This window comes from Bos grunniens, chromosome 15 (assembly GCF_055505025.1).
Source record: "Bos grunniens cultivar Pamir isolate PY7600 chromosome 15, Bosgru_T2T1.0, whole genome shotgun sequence".
NCBI classification, from domain to species: Eukaryota; Metazoa; Chordata; class Mammalia; order Artiodactyla; family Bovidae; genus Bos; species Bos grunniens.
This window is the reverse complement of record NC_141179.1, coordinates 58,825,249-58,839,810: the sequence shown is the minus strand read 5'-3', so window position 1 is coordinate 58,839,810 and position 14,562 is coordinate 58,825,249. Positions and strand designations below refer to the sequence as shown.

The following is a 14,562-nucleotide window of genomic DNA, read 5'->3' as shown; positions in this document are numbered from 1 at the left end:
TAATGCCCTGTGGTGACCTAATGGGAAGGAAGTCCGAAAGGAAGGGGAAATGTGTATATGAGGGCTTCCCAGGCCGCTCAGTGGTGAAGAATCCGCCTGCAGCGCAAGAGGCAGGTTTGAGCTGTGGGTCAGGACGATCTCTTGGAGAAGGAAATGGCAACCCACCCCAGTATTCTTGCCTGAAAATTCCCAAGGACAGAGGAGCCTTGTGGCCTACAGGGCATGGAGTCACAAAAGAGTCAGACAGGACCTAGCGACTAAACGACAATGACAAATATGTACATGCATGGCTGATTCATTTTGCTGTACAGTTGAAACCAACAGTGTTGTAAACTGACTGTACTCCTATAAAAGTTGATTAAAAAAAAAAAAAGAAAGGATTGCAAGTGTTAATATCCTGAAGCAAGACAAGCTTTACTTCCCTTGAACAGGAAGGCCTGGCTGGCTGGAGCAGCGCGATCAGGGGCAGAGTGAGACAGGAAGAGGTGGGAGGGGGAAGTGGGGCAAAGTTCATGGAGGGCCTTGGACCGGGTGGGCCATATAGACACGCATGTAAGTGTTCCCATGTATTGTGAAGAGTGCATGATATTTGCACTTGCCTCAAAGTCTTTGCAGGTACTGCTGCTGCTGCTGCTACTGCTACTGCTGCTGCTAAGTCGCTTCAGTGGTGTCCGACTCTGTGTGACCCCATAAACGGCAGCCCACTAGGCTCCCCCGTCCCTGGGATTCTCCAGGCAAGAACACTGGAGTGGGTTGCCATTTCCTTCTCCAGTGCATGAAAGTAAAAAGTGAAAGTGAAGTCGCTCAGTCGTGTCCAACTTTTCGAGACCCCATGGACTGCAGCCCACCAGGCCCCTCCGTCCATGGGATTTTCCAGGCAAGAGTACTGGAGTGGGGTGTTGCACGTACTAGTGAACCTAAACGTTTGGATCTCAGGTGCAATTTCAGGAACCTGAGTAGCAAGGAGAGTGACAGTTCTAAGTGAATGTATTTGGTGCTACTGCTGCTGCTGCTAACTCGCTTCAGTCATGTCCGACTCTGTGCGACCCCATGGACTGCAGCCTACCAGGCTCCTCCGTCCATGGGATTTTCCAGGCAAGAGTACTGGAGTGGGTTGTCACTGCCTTCTCCGAATGCATTTGGTAGCAGTCCTTAAATCTTACTCTGGCTTTTCGCTTATATTTCTTGTAAAGTGGGTCTTTGTAAGTTGAGAGAGGATCACCTTCATCCAGCCGTGCTGAGTGAAATTATAAATGTCATGATGTGTGCATAAAAAGGGCAAGAACCAAGTGCTAGGTGCAATCTCCATGTGAGTAAAGGGTAGAGGAGGAGTGGTTTTCTTTAATAAAGTTTTTGTTGAAGCTGAGCTTACCAACTGTTGGGTTCAGAGCCTGCATGTGAATCAAATTCCCCAGCTAGGCTTGAATCCTGATTAGAATGACAGCTAACTGGCTTAGTCCTCACAGCTTTTTAAAATATGACACCTAGAGGTCACAGCCACCGTTTTGGTTTAGAATGACATAATTGTGTTTTCATTTACCTATGAAGGTCATAAGAATATTTAATTTCTAGATTCAGAAAACAGACTCCAAATATTATAGGGAAAATTTTCATCTGAATTCCTCTTTTCCCATAACACAAAATATTTTCTTTTGAGCCATGCTTGGGTTGCAGATTTTCACATGAGAGGGTATGGTGGGGAATAGTTTATTAATGACAATAAATGGGTAAGGGTACCACAGCTTAATACATTTATTATTAGTAAAACTTCGTGTTGTAGCTGCTATTGTTTTCCCCACTTTATAGATGAGAAAACTGAGACCCAGAGAGTTTAAACTACCCAAGACCAAACAAGTAGTGTAGCCAGGGATCCTTGGTGGAACTGCCTTCAGTCAGGTTTGTTTGCCTCTAGCCTGTGTCTCCCACCACAAAGTCTCCCAGGGCCTGGTTTAACCACCCGCCCCAGAAGAGCAGGCCTGCCTCACCTCACACAGGTGTGGGTAGGAATTGAGAAGGCCAATCAGGTTTGCCAAGGACTCTACAGGTGGCAATTGTAAAACAGAATAAAAGGAAGCCACGCATTGGGCTGCACCTACTCACGGGCAGACGTCATCTCAGAGGCGAGGCAAATGGTTCTCCTGGTGCTGAGATAGGTGAGAATGCTCCTTCTGAGGACAAGGACTCAGCAGCAACTCCCGGTGAGCTTTCCTTTTTACTGAACTGGGTGAGGGACGTGTTTCAAGGTAAAGGAGTTTCCCATTTAGTAGAGAAAATAGCACTTTTAAAGTGTTTACAGAAAAGCCTAGATCAAGAATATAATATAATAGATTCTATAACATATTCCCTAATATATTCTTTCTCTAATATAGTCTCTAAACAATATATATTATATATAATGTATTTCATGCATAATTTATTTCCTGTGTAATATAGTCCATGTATAATTCCCCTAGTATGTTTCCCCAAGACAACAGTAATCATAACTATCCATTAAATAATAATTTTGAGGATGTTTGTATTTACTGTATATCATATTTCAAAAAGAATAGGATGCACCTTAAAATGTATGATTTAACATTATACAGAAGATTGTAAATACGTTTTGACATAATAAAGAGAAAACTAAACGCAGGAAAGTAAAACTGAAGCAGGGACGGGTCATATTACCCCATCAATTCAGTTCAGTTCAGTCGCTCAGTCATGTCCAACTCTTTGAGACCCCATGAATCGCAGCACGCCAGGCCTCCCTGTCCATCACCAACTCCCAGAGTTCACTCAAACTCACATCCATCGAGTCAGTGATGCCATCCAGCCATCTCATCCTCTGTCGTCCCCTTTTCCTCCTGCCAGCAATCTCTCCCAGCATCAGAGTATTTTCCAATGAGTCAACTCTGTGCATGAGGTGGCCAAAGTACTGGAGTTTCAGCTTTAGCATCATTCCTTCCAAAGAAATCCCAGGGCTGATCTCCTTCAGAATGGACTGGTTGGATCTCCTTGCAATCCAAGGGACCCTCAAGAGTCTTCTCCAACACCACAGTTCAAAAGCATCAATTCTTCAGCGTTCAGCCTTCTTCACAGTCCAACTCTCACATCCATACATGACCACAGGAAAAACCATAGCCTTGACTAGACGAACATTTGTTGGCAAAGTAATGTCTCTGCTTTTGAATATGCTATCTAGGTTGGTCATAACTTTCCTTCCAAGGAGTAAGCGTCTTTTAATTTCATGGCTGCAGTCACCATCTGCAGTGATTTTGGAGCCCTAAAAAATAAAGTCAGCCACTGTTTCCACTGTTTCCCCATCTATTTGCCATGAAGTAATGGGACCAGATGCCATGATCTTCGTTCTCTGAATGTTGAGTTTTAAGCCAACTTTTTCACTCTCCTCTTTCACCTTCATCAAGAGGCTTTTGAGTTCCCCTTCACTTTCTGCCATAAGGGTGGTGTCATCTGCATATCTGAGGTTATTGATATTTCTCCCGGCAATCTTAATTCCAGCCTGTGCTTCTTCCAGCCCAGCATTTCTCATGATGTACTCTGCATATAAATTAAATAGGCAGGGTGACAATATACAGTCTTGACGTACTCCTTTTCCTATTTGGAACCAGTCTGTTGTTCCATGTCCAGTTCTAACTGTTACTTCCTGACCTGCATACAGATTTCTCAAGAGGCAGGTCAGGTGGTCTGGTGGTATTCCCATCTCTTGAAGAATTTTCCAGAGTTTATTGTGATCCACACAGTCAAAGGCTTTGGCATAGTCAATAAAGAAGAAATAGATATTTTTCTGGAAATCTCTTGCTTTTTCGATGATCCAGCAGATGTTGGCAATTTGATCTCTGGTTCCTCTGCCTTTTCTAAAACCAGTTTGAACCTCTGGAAGTTCACGGTTCACGTATTGCTGAAGCCTGGCTTGGAGAATTTTGAGCATTACTTTACTAGCATGTGAGATGAGTGCAATTGTGCGGTAGTTTGAGCATTCTTTGGCATTGCCTTTCTTTGGGATTGGAATGAAAACTGACCTTTTCCAGTCCTGTGGCCACTGCTGAGTTTTCCAACTTTGCTGACATATTGAGTGCAGGACTTTAACAGCATCATCTTCCAGGATTTGAAATAGCTCAACTGGAATTCCATCACCTCCACTAGCTTTGTTCGTAGTGATGCTTTCTAAGGCCCACTTGACTTCACATTCCACGATGTCTGGCTTTAGGTGAGTGATCATACCATTGTAATTATCTGGGTCATGAAGATCTTTTTGTACAGTTCTTCTGTGTATTCTTGCCACCTCTTCTTAATATCTTCTGCTTCTGTTAGGTCCCTACCATTTCTGTCCTTTATTGAGCCCATCTTTGCATGAAATGTTCCTTTGGTATCTCTGATTTTCTTGAAGAGATCTCCAGTCTTTCCCATTCTGTTGTTTTCCTCTATTTCTTTGCATTGATAGCTGAGGAAGGCTTTCTTATCTCTCCTTGCTATTCTTTGGAACTCTGAATTCAGATGCTTATATCTTTCCTTTTCTCCTTTGCTTTTCGCCTCTCTTCTTTTCACAGCTATTTGTAAGGCCTCCCAAGACAGCCATTTTGCTTTTTTGCACTTCTTTTCCATGGGGATGGTCTTGATTTCTGTCTCCTGTACAATGTCACGAACCTCAGTCCATAGTTCATCAGGCAGTCTATCTGTCAGATCTAGTCCCTTAAATCTATTTCTCACTTCCACTGTATAATCAAAAGGATTTGATTTAGGTCATACCTGAATGGTCTAGTGGTTTTCCCTACTTTCTTCAATTTAAGTCTGTATTTGGCAATAAAGAGCTCATGATCTGAGCCACAGTCAGCTCCGGTCTTGTTTTTGCTGAGTCGTGTCCAACTCTGCGATCTCATGAACCGCAGCACACAGGCCTCCCTGTCCATCACCAACTCCCGGAGTCCACCCAAACCCATGTCCATTCAGTTGGTGATGCCATCCAACCATCTTATCCTCTGTTGCCCCCTCCTCCTCCTGCCCTCAATCTTTCCCACCATCAGGGTCTTTTCAAATGAGTCACCCCTTTGCATCAGGTGGGCAAAGTATTGGAATTTCAGCTTCAACATCAGTCCTACCAATGAACACCCAGGACTGATCTCCTTAGGATGGACTGGTTGGATCTCCTTGCAGTCCAAGGGACTCTCAAGAGTCTTCTCCAACACCACAGCTCGAAAACATCAATTCTTCAGTGCTCAGCTTTCTTTATAGTCCAACTCTCACATCCATACACGACCATTGAAAAACCATTGCCTTGACTGCACAGACCTTTGTTGACAAAGTAATGTCTCTGCTTTTTAATATGCTTTCTAGGTTGGTCATAACTTTCCTTCCAAGAAGTAAGTGTCTTTTAATTTCATGGCTGCAGTCACCATCTGCAGTGATTTTGGAGCCCAGAAAAATAAAGTCAGCCACTGTTTCCACTGTTTCCCCATCTATTTGCCATGAAGTGATGGGACCAGATGCCATGATCTTAGTTTTCTGAATGTTGAGCTTTAAGCCAAATATTACGATATATGTGCTTTAAAGCCCTTCATCATTACTAAAATTTATGTGCATTGTCCCATCTGATCCTTGAGAGAGTCCTGCAAAGTAGAAAGTTTAGGCATTATTAACCCAGTTTTACAGATGAGAAACTGATGTATAATGAGGTTAAATGATCTTCCCAAGGTAACTGAACTATTGAAGATGAGTCAGGATCAGATTAAGGTTTCCTAATATGCAGATGACAGCACCCTTATGGCAGAAAGTGAAGAAGAACTAAAGAGCCTCTTGATGAAAGTGAAAGAGGAAAGTGAAAAAGTTGGCTTAAAGCTCAACATTCAGAAAATGAAGATCATGGCATCTGGTCCCATCACTTCATGGCAAATAGATGGAGAAACAGTGGAAACAGTGGCAGACTGTATTTTGGGGGGGCTCCAAAATCACTGCAGATGGTGATAGACAGCATATTAAAAAGCAGAGACATTACTTTGTCAACAAAGGTCCATCCAGTCAAGGCAATGGTTTTTCCAATAGTCATGTATGGATGTGAGAGTTGGACTATAAAGAAAGCTGAGAGCTGAAGAATTGATGCTTTTGAACTGTGGTGTTGGAGAAGAATCTTGAGAGTCCCTTGGACTGCAAGGAGATCCAACCAGTCCATCCTAAAGGAAATCAGCCCTGAATATTCATTGGAAGGACTGATGTTGAAGCTGAAACTCCAATACTTTGGCCACCTGATGCAAAGAGCTGATTCATTTGAAAAGACCCTGATGCTGAGAAAGATTGAAGGCGGGAGAGAAGGGGACGACAGAGGACGAGATGGTTGGATGGCATCACCAACTCAATGGACATGAGTTTGAGTAAAGTCCAGAAGTTGGTGATGGACAGGGAGGCCTGGTGTGCTGCAGTCCATGGGGTCGCAAAGAATCGGACATGACTGAGCAACTAAACTGAACTGAACTGACTGAACATCTAGCCTAGCACTCACTGAATTCTGATGCCTGAGGCTGCAGACTGAGGGAGATCCCAGGGGAAGCAAGGTCAGTCCACTTGACCTTTTCTCAGCCTGTTTCTGGGCATCACTCGGGTCTCTCTTGCTGCATGCCGGCTGCCCAACCCACTGCAGAGCTGTTGCCCCCACCACTCCTGCAGGTTACCTCTGCCCAGTCTCATTTAGACCTGCATCCTCCAATAGCCTGAGCCCCTCCTGTGTCATGAAAACCAACCCATTCCATTTGCAGGTCCTTTTAAATCCTAGCCAAGTGAGGACCAGCTGAGTGCATATATTTAGGATTAGATATGTATTGTGACTGAAAAAAAATGCACAATCCAAAACTTGAGAATTAGGTTTTATTTGAGGGACAAAACTGAGGACTTAGGCCTGGGACACAGCCTCTTAGATAGCTCTGAGAAGCTGCTCTGAAGAAGGGAAGGGAGGAGCCCAGAATATTATGAGTTTTTGCAACAAAGACCAGGTAGTCAGAACATCAAAAAATGATTGCTAAAGAAGTTACAGAGTTTAACACTTTTCTATGTATGAGAAGGGGAGAAGGAAATGGCACCCCCACTCCAGTACTCTTGCCTGGAAAATCCCATGGATGGAGGAGCCTGGTAGGCTGCAGTCCATGGGGTTGCTAAGAGTCGGACACGACTGAGTGACTTCACTTTCACTTTCCACTTCCATGCACTGGAGAAGGAAATGGCAACACACTCCAGTGTTCTTGCCTGGAGAATCCCATGGATGGGGAAGCCTGGTAGGCTGCAGTCCATGGGGTTGCACAGAGTCAGACATGACTGAAGCAAGTTAACAGCAGCAGCAGCATGTATGAGAAGATGCAAGAGTCTGGGCTCATTGAAATCATTTCTTTAATGTGTACCTCAGCTATCTAGAGCCAGTATCCTGTGCTTTCTCATCCTGATTCTTCTCAGGGTGCATTGTTGAGGGACGGGGGTGGCTGCAGTTGCTGATGGCTTGATGGTGGGCATCCTGTTTCTATCCTGTGTTCCTTCAGGGCTCACCATTGACATGTTACATGGCTGTAACATGGTTTGATGGCTGCAGCATCCTTTGTTTACTAATATGGCAGGCAATATTTTTCATTCACAGTATGTTAAGGCAAATCACAATGCAAAGGCAATCATCACAGACAGTGATGCTTCATTCTCAATAAACTAGACTCTTCTAACCACAGGGCTGACTCCCATCCTGGCATCAGCTCCTACAGAGGATGGAAGCCTCTCACTGGGCAATGAGAGGTCCCCTTGGCCTCTACAAGTTGGATTCGATGGCTCTGAACTTGCTTCCAACTTCTCCAGAATCTAATGGCTTCTAGGGGAAGCTGTGTTGCGGTGTGGCTCTAGCCCAGCCTCACTCCACCCTGGCAATCGTTTCACAAGAGCTTTTTGGAGTTAACACCCTCAATCAAAAGTGTGGCTGCACGTGGGAGAATTCCCCAGGCCTGCTGCAACAGAAGTTGGAAAGACTTTTAACATACTTTAATTATACGTGGAGAAGCCATCAGCCTCGTCTAACCTCACCTCCTGGGACAACCTGGCTTTCTATATAGGTTCTTTGCAAAGCTTCTTTTTTTAGATTGGTGTTTAAAGGTTTTCACTCCAAGCGTGGAATTGGATTTTTTTTTTTTTTTTTTAAGTTTAAAAGCATTTCTCAGTGAATTTGAATATTGGGAAATGTCTGAACGTTAAAGCAGCCATAAGCTTAGACTCCTCTGATATCACAGTGCTTGCCCCCCCAATCCCCCTGCCAAGATCAGCAGCGAGGCTGGAAGAGGAAGGAGGGGAGAAGAGAAAGCAATTCCTCAGTTTGTGTGCTTCCTCCAAAGGTGCCTGTTTTAGTACAGTCAGCCCTCCTATCTGGTGTTCACGTCTTCAGATTCAACCAACTGTGGATTCAATGAATCATCTATGGTAAATATGGGTGGAGGGGCCAAGAGAGTTCCAAAAAGCAAAACATGAGTTTGCCTAGAGCTGACAACTATTTACATTGTATTTATAACTATTTACATAGTACTGACCTTGTATTAGGTATTATAAATAATATAGAGATGATTTCAAGTATAAGGGATAATGTGTGCAAGTTATGGTCTCCCCAGGTGATGCAGTGGTAAAGAATCCACCTGCCAATACAGGAGATGCAAGAGATGCAGGTTCAGTCCCTGGGTGGGGAAGATCCCTTGGAATAGGAAATGGCAACATGCTCCAGTATTCTTGCCTGGAAAATTCCATGGACAGAGGAGCCTGGCAGGCTACAGTCCATGGGGTCGAAAGAGTTGGATACAACTGATCATGTGTGCACACACAAATTAAACATACCATTAATTTTTAATGCATACCACAGTTGAAGAATTATAAAATCAAATATTTTTAGGAAGCAAACAGGTAGCATACACATTTCAAATGGCAAGTGGTATTTACATCAGTGAATGGGTATGTTTGTGGCAACCAAGAGACTGTATTTTGGAGAAGAAAACGGCAACCCACTCCGGTATTCTTGCCTGGAGAAGCCCATGAACAGAGGAGCGTGGTGGGCTACTGTTCATGGGGTCACAAAGAGTCAGACACGACTGAGTGACTAAGCACATAAGCACAGGAGACTATAGGCCTGGCCCGAAGGCGTTCAGATTCTATTTTTAAGAAGCCCTAACTGAACTAATAAAATGTGTCCTCAGCCTCAGTCACCTGGAGGCAATATTTAGTCACATGGACATCAAATGTTACTGGTTGGCTAGGAGGGCTGCACAGATGTGCCTGAAGCTCTCTAGCAACTACTGTGAAAAGAGCAAGTTAGCCAGTTACACAGTTCACAGCGTGGTGAGATCAACACCAAACAGTTATTCAGAATTGCACATGCTGTGGAGACTGAGACAGAAAAGAAATGTCCCCTGAGAATCTCAAAGAACACAGAAATGTAATAAACAGAGGTTAAGACAAATTCCCTGGGCATTTTTCTCATCCCATTGCTCAATGAGGCCCTTCAATTCATAGAACAGTGTCATAAAAGCAGTTCCCCTAAAGAAACTGGGTCCAGGGAGAGGCAAAGTGGTGCAGAGTGAATGGTTGAGGCAACACACACAATCGGTGCTCAAAGGAGGGCCAGTAACTAAGAGTCCATCAGTAGGGAGAGGCTGTCTAAAGGCTGGGGGGCAGCAGCTTATGCTTTTGGAAAAGGGGAGTTAGAAACCTGCCTGGTACGTAGTGGATGCTCAGGAAACTTTTGTTGCATGGTGAGTGGGTAGAGAAGAAAAATGCAGGCATTTCAAGGCCAAAGGTCTAGAGAGAATATTCTGGGGAATGATCTGGCTGGAGGATATTAGTCAAAGCTTTCTTGGTGGCAAGTGGTAAAAATCTACCTTGACTTTAATTTGGCAAAAATAGAAATGTGTTGATAGCATAATAGAGTACGTCCCATAATCAAAAGAAAGAGTTGAACGTCAAGCAGAAGGAAGGTAGACTGAAGGTGTGCCTCTGGTGGACTCAAGATGTATGGCCCAGACTCCTTTCAAAGGAAGGATGTGTTGTTCCAAATGCTGGCAATGTGGTCCGTAGGAAGCCTTCAGCAGTCAGCTTCTTCTCAGCTACACAGCGTTGCCTCACCCAAGAACATGCTCTTCCCTGGGCAGCCCACATCCGGCGACCAGTCACTGTGGGAGTATAAAGCCTAGGCCATCTCAGCCAATGCAGGACAATTCCAAGGGACGACATACACTACAGAGCTCTCTGTGGTCAGACAGAGCTTTCTTAGAGCTGCCTTGCAGTTCAGTTTGGCCCTCTACCCAATCCTGCTTCCTCCCCTCCTTCCTATAAGTGCTGCTTCCCAGTCAATGTTCTCCACCCCAGCTCCATCTCAGGGTCTGATTCCGTAGAACCCAACTTTTGATGTCCAAAGAAATATATAGAACCAGGGGTTCAAAGGCCACCAGGATGCTTTTTGTCTCTCATCTCCCTTTCTCTCTGTGTCTTTGCTTCTATCTCTTCCACAGTTTTCACCCACAGAAAAGGAATGATTGTTATTGTATTGTTTGTTTTTTAAAAAATGTTTTAAACCCCAAGAAAGGATAATGAAGAGCCTGCTGCTGCCGCCAAGTTGCTTCAGTCGTGTCCAACTCTGTGCGACCCCATGGACTGCAGCCTACCAGGCTTCTCTGTCCATGGGATTCTCCAGGCAAGAACACTGGAGTGGGTTGCCATTTCCTTCTCCAATGTATGAAAGTGGAAAGTGAAAGTGAAGTCACTCAGTCGTGTCTGACTCTTAGCGACCCCATGGACTGCAGCCTACCAGGCTCTTACATCCATGGGATTTTCCAGGCAACAGTACTGGAGTGGGGTGCCATTGCCTTCTCCCATGAAGAGCCTAGCTGGGGTCAAACAAATCAACTCTAGCCTGGATGTTCAAGCATTATAATTGGCCAGGCTTGAGTCAAAACCTGTTTCTCAGGGATAGGATCATATAGAAACAAACATGGCAGCTGTAGAGCTATGGGGTTTGCGGGGGGTGGGGGGTGTTGCTGAGCAAAAAACTGATGCTGTCCTCTACATTTAATTTTAGAAGGTTTACTTGAGGTTTTGAATGTAAGAGATAGACATTTTTACCTAGTTCACTGATTTTCCTTTTTAAATTGGAATATAATTGCTTTACAATGTTGTGTTCAGCTCTGCTGTACATCGAAGTTAATCAGCGATATGTATACATGTATCCCCTCCCTCTTGGACCTCCTTCTCACCCCACCCCGAGTCTCATCCATGTAGGTCATCACAAACCACTGAGCTGAATATCCTGTGCTTTATATCAGCTTCTCACTAGCTATCTATTTTATACATAGTCATGTACATATGTCAATCCCAATCTCTCTATTTATCCTACCCTCCAGGGACAGATGAATGGATAAAGAAGATGTGGTACATATATACACAATGGAATATTACTCAGTCCCTAACAGGAACAAAATAGGGCTATTTGTAGACATGGATGGATCTAGAGTATGTCATACAGAGTGAAGTTAAGAAAAAAAACAAGTCTATATTAATGCATATATGTGAAATCTAGGAAAACGGTACAGATGAAACTATTTCCAAGGCAGGATATACTTACATACATAGTTCATTGGTTTTCAAAATAAAACAAAAAGCTTGAAACAACAGGACTCTTTCAAACAAAATTTAATTTGGGAATATCAACATAATTAGTAGATAATGATGAAGATTTTGATTTGAGAGGAAGCAGGGGGCCCAGAATCCAGTCTCTTGGTCTTCCCTAATTCCATCTCCTGGCAACTGAAGAGTCACTTCATTATTCATTTATTTTAGTAATTATTATTGTACACTTATCTTGCCCCAGGTATTGTGCTAGATCCTGGAAAGACAATGGCTAATTAAAAATAAACACAGTTTTTAGTTCTGGAGCATACTAAGTATATTCCTTGGAACACAGTTTGAAACCCACTTGTTCTGGGCCATTTTGTGGGAATAGAGAGGAGGAGAATATGGGGTTGAGATAGAGTGACATAATTAAAGAGATGCTTTAGAAATAATGTCTTGGAGGCATTAGGTGTGGTCAGTTTGATTTGGTGAAGATTGACATGTTGATTAATTGGGAGACTATTGCAAAATTCATGCCAAGATGTGAAATGTTGGGTTTAAATTGCATAAAATGCAGAGGAAATGAAAAAGAAGTATGGATACAAGAAATATAATATAAGAAAAATTGATGAGTCTTGGTGACAGCCTCTGAATGGATCTGGCTAGTGTCTATTAATACATGATATTAGAACAGACCCACGTACACATATCCATACTAGGTACCCCCCCTACACACACGCTTTTTCCACTCAATCAAATGTGCAATATATTCTGATCCACATCACTGCGCTTACGTATTAATCATTCATGCATTCTTGACAGCCCATTCCAGTTCCATTTTTTTTCCAGCACCCTGACCACTCACACATCATTCTCATGGCTCCAAGCACAACACACTCTCCTGATGGAAAGCAGCCCATGCCCTTCCTCATGTCTTTCTTGTATTCAACTGTAATCATTATTAAATTCCTGAATATTTACAGTTCAACTAATATCAACTACTCCTTTCTTTAGCCAAGATATTGTTCTGTAATTACTCAGGGATTTATTTTGTGTTGTATGAAAACTTTTGAAATATTCCTTTTACATGTTTCAGGTTGACATAGTTCAATGTGTAATTATATGAGATATGTTCCATTTTGGGGGCAGCCTTGTGATGATGTATTTTTGAAACATCTTTGGGCTGGAAATGCTTGCTCACCTATTCTCTTTGTATATTCATCTTGCAATTTACATTTTCTAAGAATTTCATGAGAAAGTTTCTTATTAGTCATTACTCCAGTGTCCAACTCCACTTATATTCCACAGATGAGGAAATGGAATCCTGGAGAGGTTAAGAGACTATATCCTGGACTTTATTTCAGCCCTATGTTCTTTCACTACTAGAAGATTTTTTAATTTAATTTTTATTTTACATTGGAGTATAGTTGATTTATGTAATGTTAGTTTCAGGTGTACAGCAAAGCAATATATATATATACATATATATATATATGTGTATATATATATATATATATATATATCTCCATTGTTTTTCAAATTCTTTTCCCAGATAGGTTATTACAGAATATTGAGTAAAGTTCCCTGTGCTATATAGTAGGTCCATGTTGATTATCTATTTTATATATAGTAGTATGTACATGTTAACCACAAACTCCTAATTTATCCCTCCCCCCACCTTTCCCCAATGGCAACCCACTCCAGTGTTCTTGCCTGGAGAATCCCAGGGACGGGGGAGCCTAGTGGGCTGCCGTCTATGGGGTCGCACAGAGTCGGACACGACTGAAGTGACTTAGCAGCAGTTAGCAGCCACCTTTCCGCTTGCTGCTGCTGCTGCTGCTAAATTGCTTCAGTCGTGTCCGACTCTGTGCGACCCCATAGACGGCAGCCCACCAGGCTCACCCGTCCCTGGGATTCTCCAGGCAAGAACACTGGAGTGGGTTGCCATTTCCTTCTCCAATGCATGAAAGTGAAAGTGAAGCCGCTCAGTCGTGTACGACTCTTAGCGACCCCACGAACTGCAGCCTACCAGGCTCCTCCACCCATGGGATTTTCCAGGCAAGAGTACTGGAGTGGGTTGCCATTGCCTTCTCCGACCTTTCCACTTGCTGCTGCTGCTGCTGCTAAGTCGCTTCCGTCGTGTCCGACTCTGTGCCACCCCATAGATGGCAACCCACCAGGCTCCTCTGTCCCTGGGATTCTCCAGGCAAGAACACTGGAGTGGGGTGCCATTGCCTTCTCCGACCTTTCCCCTTAGGTAACCATAAATCTGTGAGTCAGTTTCTGTTTTGTAAATAAGCTCATTTGTATTATTTTCTAGATTCAAGTGATATAAGATATTTCTCTTCCTCTGACTTATTTCACTTTGTATGATAATCTCTAAATTGATTCATATTGTCACAAATGTCATTATTTCTTTTTTGTAGAAGAGAACAATTTTTATTGGTCACTGAAGCACTTGCGACTCATTGGGAGCAAAGGTTTACACTTTTTTCCTGCTGCGAAGTCTCTTTTGAGCTGTGTATTAGAGTTTTGTGTGTTCCTAAATATCCACCCATGTTGCAGGCTACTTGAAGGTGGAAACTGTATGTTATGTGTCCTGATACCTCACATGCCACTTTACTGGGCACAAAAACTCTAGACCACATTTTAATCGTTTATTTATTTATTTGACAAATATTTATTGAGTACCTAGTATGTTCTAGACACTATTCTAAGTGTTTATGATATAGCAATAAGTAAAGAAGACATAGTCTTCACTCCCAGGGAGCATATTGTATAACAGGAAAATAAGACATTGAACAAGATGCTATTCAATAGGTAATAAGTGTGATTAGGTTTACAGGAGAGGTGCCAAGTCTAAGGGAACAACTGTTAGAGACCACCACCCACCCGTCCCCTTTCTTGCCAACCTGCCCCTTTCCCTGCGCCACACCTCCCTGGATCCAGGAGTGACACTGGCAT

At 43.2% G+C, this 14,562-nt stretch overlaps 1 long non-coding RNA gene across 2 annotated transcripts; it reads left to right on the top strand.

The window, feature by feature from the left end:
- Nucleotides 1–2,086: 2,086 nt before the first annotated feature.
- On the top strand, nt 2,087–14,153 carry LOC147358345 (uncharacterized). Of its 2 annotated transcripts, XR_015141607.1 has the most exons (3): nt 2,087–2,198; nt 7,695–8,430; nt 14,025–14,153. It is a non-coding gene; the product is annotated as an uncharacterized LOC147358345 (long non-coding RNA). The 2 variants fall into 2 exon arrangements; XR_015141606.1 differs by lacking the exon at nt 14,025–14,153 and having other exon boundaries at nt 7,695–8,443.
- The last annotated feature ends 409 nt before the right edge of the window (nt 14,154–14,562 follow it).